This window comes from Stylophora pistillata, chromosome 8 (assembly GCF_964205215.1).
Source record: "Stylophora pistillata chromosome 8, jaStyPist1.2, whole genome shotgun sequence".
Classification (NCBI taxonomy): Eukaryota; Metazoa; Cnidaria; class Anthozoa; order Scleractinia; family Pocilloporidae; genus Stylophora; species Stylophora pistillata.
Window position 1 is genome coordinate 32,691,062 of NC_142526.1, and position 8,489 is coordinate 32,699,550.

At 40.3% G+C, this 8,489-nt stretch overlaps 1 long non-coding RNA gene across 1 annotated transcript; it reads left to right on the top strand.

Annotated features, from left to right (window-relative positions):
• The first annotated feature begins 291 nt into the window (after nucleotides 1-291).
• Nucleotides 292-8,027, top strand: LOC148725892 (uncharacterized). Its single transcript, XR_015990695.1, has 2 exons — nucleotides 292-1,741; nucleotides 2,674-8,027. It is a non-coding gene; the product is annotated as an uncharacterized LOC148725892 (long non-coding RNA).
• The last annotated feature ends 462 nt before the right edge of the window (nucleotides 8,028-8,489 follow it).

Sequence of the window (8,489 nt, forward strand, 5' to 3'; positions counted from 1 at the left end):
CGTTTTTGTTTGGCGCAATTTCAAGTTATAGCCAGTGAAATAGATACCACCAGTGTGGCTGTCTGTCAACATTTAGATCTCATTACGACCAACACTTTTAGAATTAGCAACAGAACCCACTTTCATGGTATCGCCCTTCTCAGTTAACATTACTCCTAACGTTTTCGTTTTGTTCAACCCCTCGAGACATTTTAAAGTGTTCCTCCCCTGAACATAATCCTGACATAGATTTCTGCCGGTTTCCCCTTTTTTGCATAATAATTGCTTTGACTCAAAATCATCGGACACCATGCTACTTGCCCCAGTCTGCTGTTGGGCTCAATTTTGGTGTTTTGGCTATCCCTTGTGGAAATTTTCGGGCACGGGAAACCCCCAAACGAGCGGCACTCGTGGGTGCGTGGGTTGTAAACAACAATGGCCGTCAGAAATGAAAATAGGTCGACGGGCCAAAATACGTGTGCCTATTTGCTGAATGATGGGAAAAGCTTAAGCTTCGCCAACAGGATAATTTCGTCAAGAAAACAATTGGAAAAAGCGAAGTATTGACAACTGAATACAATGATATAACTAAAAAAAAAATGGATTTGTTACATTTCCCTCCTTTCATTTTAATCGTCGTTTTCGGGTCAATGTCAGCTTATCGCTTTTAGACCCTGTTACTCGTTTGTAGTTTCTCATTATTAGGATTTGAAGTCAGAGGTCAAGCACATAGCTGATTTGTGATTCGTGAATCAATATGCGGTTCATCGTTGGACGCTTTCTTCCTCTTCCGAAAGCTCTGACGAATTGTAGAACGCACATAACAGGAATCGCTTAAACCGTTCTTTTTTTATATTTCCACTTTCGCTGCTATATTTCCTTTAGAATGGCCAGACATGCTTATGAATTGACGAAAACGCTGAGCTTTTGGGTTTTTTGAGTATTGTGGTGGTAAAACTCGAACTAAGAAAGCACATGACTAACAGCACTTCCGCATTTATATTATTGTATTTTGAATGTGCCTACTGCTCGTCTAGGGCAGGAACTGTGACCAAATGTTTGCCACTAGGAGTAAGGTTAACTTTTCCTAATATTTTATCAGAAATAATATATACACAAACCCACACCAATCTTGGTTCAACTGAGTCCTACTTTTGGTCGAGCGGCTTTTTCGTACTGGCCGTGACGAGACTGGTTAGTCAGCGGAAAAGAAATAGTTCAGTTTTGGAAGAAATCACGTGGCGGGTTATCTATTCATACCGCTTACCTCGCAAAATTTGTATGTGGTCATGTTATGGATGAAAGTTTTTTTCAAGTGCGCTTCAGCACTCAAAGACAAAGTTTGAAACATGCAAATTTTCGAATTCAGTGACGTGACCGCCATCAGCGGCGAGAGCACGAGAGGAGCATGGAGTATTGTCACGCGTAAAATTTATCTTTGGAGCTCACATTCGCAAAGATTTCGGTTTCTAGCCCTTGTGGTATTCGAATCGTTACTTTCGTAGACCTACAAAACCGAAACACCGCGCCAAACACGAAGAAATAATTTATTTGAGACACACTAATAACCGGCTGTTTATTCATGCACATTTAGATTACCCGTCAGGTCTACCGGCAGTGAAAACTTTGCGGTCGCGATTCACAATCAGTTAGTAACTGAGCGTGAATAATGTCGTCTCACCTTCCGGCACATCAAGAATTACGAGGCACGAATCACAAGTCTTGCGATTGAAAGCCCCAACCTGGATTTGAACGATAAATGGTAAATTTATTTTTAAGAAGTGTTTAATTCAAGATCTAAGATGAAGAAAGAGATAAAAAATATTCCTTAATTGTTTCGACTACGACAGATGTAGTACAAAATGATTTCACAAATAATCGCAATATTCCTCCCCAGACGAGGTTCAGTGGTTCTGGTCTTCCATTATGTCAGAGAGTCTTGTACTCATGACAAACAACTGTTAAAGGAAGTTCATTTATTTTTAACCGTTGCAGGCTTATATTGTACTGAAGAGCACGTGCTATATCACAATGAGTGTGACGGGAAATTTGATCTATATTATATATAGTTTCTTTCAGCTTTAGTAACGAAAATTGTGCTACAGGAACACATAGCTAAAAACGGAAAACATCATCAACGAGATCAACGTATGCTCCACTAAGGGGGGAGCAACCTTTCAGTGGCAGACTATTTTTGATGTAATATGTCAAAACCGAGTGCGAGTGTTTCATCAGGGGTTCCAAACACCGAGAAACAGATGAAAGCACGAGGTCGCAGGCCGAGTGCTTTCACCTGTCTCTCGGTAAGGGCTTACGGTAATTTGCGAAACGAAACGAAACATTTCGTGTTTCGAGCACAGGCTTACCATCTTAAAGATCTGCGGTTTCGGGTTTCTATGGTTTTGGGTTCCTATGGCATTTACATAGCCGTTATCAATGTCGGTTCAAATATATTGCCTCTAGAATCTGTCCCTAGTAGTCAGTCTTCAAAAAAAATCAGCTCCGAATAAAGATTAATAGTTCATTACTTCTTTGGAAGTGTTTTTTCCTGCCAGAAAGCCTCAAAATCACTCGTTTGGAGCTTTCAAAGTTCGGCTCGCTCTCCCTAGTTAAGAAATGCGACAATGCAGGCAGCTTAGGCCTCCAGATCCCAGACCACCTCGTATTCGAGACAAAATTTTTTTTACCTTCTAGGTCTTATTTTCCCACCGAAATTCAACAGGCCACAGAAGGATTATCCAGCTGTTACGGTGACTCGGTGTTGAATCATTCTATTCGACGGTTTACGAGAAAATGGAACGCAAAGTCGTAGATTTGGAGCTGGAGCTCTTCTAGGGATCCGGGCATGAGGGGTACTCAAAGGAATTCCAAACATGCGTTTCGGTTATGGTAGTCTGGAAAACCATGAATCCGGAATTCCGCCGGAATTTTTCAATGTCTGTTTTTTTAATTCAAAACGACTCCGATGATTTTCCGAAGAGCGTACGAGCTCCGAATATACTCCGATGATTAACACGAAGACTATTCGATGGTTTCCGAAGTTACCCAGAGAGCCCTAAATTTTTGAAGGCTTGTTTTTTCAATTCTTCTTTTTTCTTTTTTCAAGATTTTTCCGAAGAGTGTACGAGCTCCGAATATATACTCCGAGGATTAACCGAAAACTCTCCGAGGGTCTCCGAAGTTACCTGGAGATCCTCGAGGAACAATCGAACCCCCGGCTTCACTTGTTTTTTATCGATTTTTTGTATTTAATCTTTTGTTTACTTTTTAATTATTAACTTATCTATTTTTTAACAGCCGTGAAACTAAATAATAAACAGCAAATGATTCGTCAAATTATAGGTTAACACGGTCAGCGTCCTTTTAATCGAGATCTCGATTATTCATTAAAAGGGTAGAAAGAAAATATGGCAATACCTTAGTCAGTCTGCCATTTATTCAATTACAATTCCGGGAAAGCACTGCTTAACGAAAGCGATAAGCTCTTCCGTTAGAGACAGGCCTCCCTCATTCCTCCTCAACAGACCTTGCAGGTTTTCCAGCTTACCTTTCCGAAAAGCGTACAAGCTCCGAATATACTCGAAGATTAACCAAAGATTATCTGAAGGTTTTCGAGGTTACCCGAAGATCCCTGAATTTTTCAAGGCCTGTTTTAAAACAACTCCGAAGATTTAAAACAACTCCGAAGATTTTCCGAGTGGTGTACGAGCTGTGCATATACTCTGGAGTTACTCGAGGATCCGGCCTGAAGAACAATCGAACCCCCATGAACATGGTTGAACACCTATGAGGAATTAAGAAAACGCTGAAGAATCTATTTTTATGCCAGTTACACGGAATTTTTGACGGTGAATTTTGTCTTAGCCAAGGGAAAAGTGCATGGATATTGGGTAAATTCAAATCATTTTGTTTCTGGTTGGACAGTTAACCACACCGATATCCCACTCCTTTTTCCTCGTCCGAAGAACAAAGAATGATCAAAAACGCAGGCTTTGTGAAGACTTGGCATGCAGTAAAATACGTTAGTGACGCCATTGTCTTTTTTTGAGTTAAACTTGAATTAATAACTTGAATTTTGAATAAAAATATCAGATCTACAGCCACAGCATCAGACTTTTTCCCTGACCAGCAAGGTGTCTCACGTGGCCACAGCAATGAGAGGGGGAAGGGGGCTGGTCAAAATCATCCTTTTGGATACCCAGGGCCGTTGCCACAGTCATTTACGACATCTATGTTTAGCCAAAGGCTGTCGCCGGCGATGTCTTCTACGCAGCAGCATTCGTTTAGCGGTATGCGTCCACTCCAACCATCCGTGCCCCAAGGTTTTCCTTTACCGCCAAAACCCATCATTCCTGAATCTTCTAATCCTTTCTTTTAAATGAAGCTAAAAGGAAACATCTCAAAATGTAACGGATATAAAGGAGGCTTTCAAAAAGACTCTAAACCTGTTGATAGCATGGCAGTCATTGGACGTTTAGAGGTGGACTGGTATCCAAATATGTACTTAGATGGCACAAAATGTTGGAAGTTAGGAAGAGCACTAAGAAGATACTACCATATTAACATAGCATGTCTGTGCACACGTCGTCCCTGGTTCCATACAGGCCACTTGCAAGGTCTGTTGAGGAGGAATGAGGGAGGCCTCTCTCTAACGGAAGAGCTTATCGCTTTCGTTAAGCAGTGCTTTCCCAGAATTGAAATTGTGTAAATGGCAGACTGACTAAGGCATTGCTATATTTTCTTTCTACCCTTTTAATGAATGACCGAGATCTCAGCCATGTACATGTTAACCTATAATTTGACGAATCATTTGCTGTTTATTATTTAGTTTCACGGCCGTTAAAAATAGATAAGTTAATAATTAAAAATAAACAAAAGATGAAATAAAAAAAGTCGATTAAAAGCAAATGAAGCCGGGGGTTCGATTGTTCCTCGAGGATCTCCGGGTAACTTCGGAGACCCTCGGAGAGTTTTCGGTTAATCCTTGGAGTATATATTCGGAGCTCGTACACTCTTCGGAAAAATCTTGAAAAAAGAAAAAATAGGAATTGAAAAAACAAGCCTTCAAAAATTCAGGGCTCTCTGGGTAACTTCGGAAACCATCGACTAATCTTTGTGTTAATCATCGGAGTATATTCGGAGCTCGTACACTCTTCGGAAAATCATCGGAGACGTTTTGAATTAAAAAAACAGACGTTGAAATATTCCGGCGGAATTCCGGATTCCGGATTTTCCAGACTACCTCCTGATAATGTTGACAAAAACTATCTCGATTCTTATTGGTCGATCTTGGCTTACGACATCCGCCGGAAGTACAAAGTAGCGCCTTTGGGGCCCCGACAGGCAATACAGTTTTTCATATTTTTTATATTTTTTTACCTCGGGTAGGGTGGCTGGGTCCGAAATTCGATAACCGAAACGTGAAATGTCGACTTTGTCTGAAGATGAATTGTCCCAGAAATCATCTGAAACTTTTGTGGGTAGTTTTGCGCCGGCAAACGATGGATTTTTCCCATGCGAATAAAGATAAATCCAGAACGGTACGGACTCCCGATGTGGCTTTTGTGGTCGCATCGCTTTATCGCCTTCGAATTGTATTTTTGCTTGTCGTAAGGGATTTTCGTTTTTTGTAAGAAATGATCGAGTGATATATAAAAATTGTTTTCGGCAATGGCTGATTGTGTATCAAGGAGGATATTGGGAGTTTGTGAAAGCCATTTCTAAGCCATTGATGTGTTCGCCCCGATGCATTTGGTCAATGATCTCATTAACCGCTTTCCTTCGTGTTTTTTACTATCGGTGCTTTGAGAGGTTTGAAGTGAACTCTGTTGTTAAGTTGCACTTTGGCTTCTTTTGTTTTTTTCTGTCTTCTTCATGATGACTATTGTTGTGTTGCTTCGGTGAGGTTTAAAGCAGAGGTTGCTTCAACTCTTTAGAGCCGTGACCTCATTCCGTTACAAAGTACTTTTTGGCTTAGATACAGTCTGCAAGTTGCGTTATGACAATTTTCCAAGTAGTTCTGAAGGGCGATAGAAGACTGAACTGGTGGCATTCAGTTTGATATGAAACAAAAGTTGTTCTTTGTTTTGTCAGTGAAAGGTGTAGGGGAGGCGCATTCGCCTTGCGAATAAATCTCGCAAAAGTTGGCCTGATTTCACATTCGTTTGTCACGGGTGTTGGGATGAATTTGAGACCCTTTGATAGCACGCTGACTTGGCTATCAGATGGTTGATAGTTTGAAAGGTTTTTATAGAAATTTTCATTTTCTCGGTTTTTTGGCTGCAAGCCTACATTTTAAAGTGTTTCTAGGCTCTATGTGTCTTAAGCTGTTTGTTCTACCTTCGCTGATATTAAAGCCAGCTTTTTTTTAGAGTCAGAGAACACAACTTATATTTTTCATCTCTTTTGTATAAAAGTGAGCTCTTTGAGGTCAGAAATCTCATTCCTCAACTCGGCTATTTTATCATTCTTATTTACAATGATCACCGATTACTTTCCTTTGCGTAAGGTATTCTGCCAGAGAGATGTCAAAGGTGGATATTGATCAGCGCATATGTAAAGGTGACAAAGCCCGTGGAGGTTCGTAGACTTCACTTTCGTCGAGATCGCACTGAGGACGATTTTTCTTGTCCCTTCTTTTGAAAGGTAGGCACTGAACCCGACAGAATTCTTCGTCAAGATCCTTCAAAGTACACAGATCTCTCGAAACATTCCTCTGAGAAGTGTTCAGAGTAGATCACAAATATTCCTGCAGGACTGAAGTTTACTCGGCGAGTTCGCACAAATCGCATCCGTTTTTCCCGCTCTGATCGATTTTCAAGGCTCCGACCTGCAGCATGGTCTGCACGATTACTTCAGCTTTGAATTACGCATCGATGCCCCGTCATTTTTGTTTAGTTTTAGTAAGAATAGAGTAAAGCACTCTGTTATGTTTGCTTGACATTTTGCCATGTGAAATTTTCGCGTTGAGCCTTTGACGTCACTTCCTCTGAGTCCTGCGATAAACTTCCGGAACATGGTCAAATAATGGCGGGCGCTAAATCGCGAATTTAACGGCCCGAAAAAAGATATTTCTGGTGCTCGGTCTTGACTGAAATTTGGCAGAGTTCGTAAAGGAGACACACTGAACGCGAAAATGAAAAGATGATGTACGAAAATTTTGATCTCAGGGGCACTTTAAGCATATCTGTCACGAAGAAGGCGTAAAACACAAGCCTTGTCTTGTTAAAATATATTGCTTGTATATAGGCTTAGTGGAAGTCTTTGGAAAGAATGGGAATGCATTTTACTACAAGACATCTAACGCCAAATTTGGTTTTGAAAAGGTATTAACACTCTAAATAAGATATTGACAGATTTATGTGAGGCAGCAGGGGTAAAACGGAAAACTGTGCATTTCCTACGTGTCGTTTTTTAATGAGTTGCCAGCAAATATAAGGAATTGCACAGATTTTAAAGAATACTGCAGATTCTGCAAGGCGTTCTTAAAGGCGCGCGCTTTGTCTCCCTTGTAAAGACGTAGAAACAACCACCTCCACCAAGAAATATCTTCTAAATATTTACTTTCATATATAGTTCTATTACAATTTAGTTAGTTATCATAATTTAGTATTAAATATTAGTACCGTAGGCCTTCACATATGAAGAGCCACACCTTTTATGTGGATATACTGTGAATAAACCGTTATTATTATTATTATTATTATTATTATGTGCTTCGTCTCTTTAACGCTGGGGTAGACGAAAAGCTTATACGTGAGCGAACAAGACATCGTTCCAATGCTTTATTAAAGTATGAGAAACCCAGCAAGAAACATAAAGGAAAGGTATCTTATTTGCTGGGTCCAAATGCTGTGTTAAGTACTTCCAAAGGGGAAACTTGTAATCAAGAGGATGAAAAGCGACCAAGTTCTTTATCTAATGCTGCGTTCCACGAGGGAACTTTCCACAATTGTAATTTTCACGTTGTGAATAACTTTTCGAAGTACGATAGTGAATAATTGATTGTTTGGTTATTGAGGTTGCCAATTAAAATTGAAGCGTCTTGATCAGTGTTTTCATCAGTTTTTGAACTAACCGGAGTAATCTTCATCTAGATTTTCATTGGGTATCAAGATACATGCACCTGAATGTTATTTCACATGCTCTGACATAAAGAGTCACCTTAACTTTAGAAAAAAGAGGATTTAGGAAAAATAGCTTTCATTCCTTCGAGCTTCATGCAATATGTCGCAAGTTTGCTTCCCTGGGGGTGGGGGTGGGGGTGGGTGGTGTTTTGCAAAATCATACCGAACCTCAAACTTGCAGGCTGCACGTGCAAGCGAGGGAACGCGAGGAAACAAAACAAAACTAAACTAAACAGAGTCTCACTCTACAAGAATCTGTCGATCGAAAGATTCATTTTTCGTATTTTCCTTGTTAGTTGAGCACATTAGCACTATTGTTTTCATACAGCACGTTTTAGCTTCACAAAGGGCTAGTACGATAGCCACGACATAATTCAATAGAAG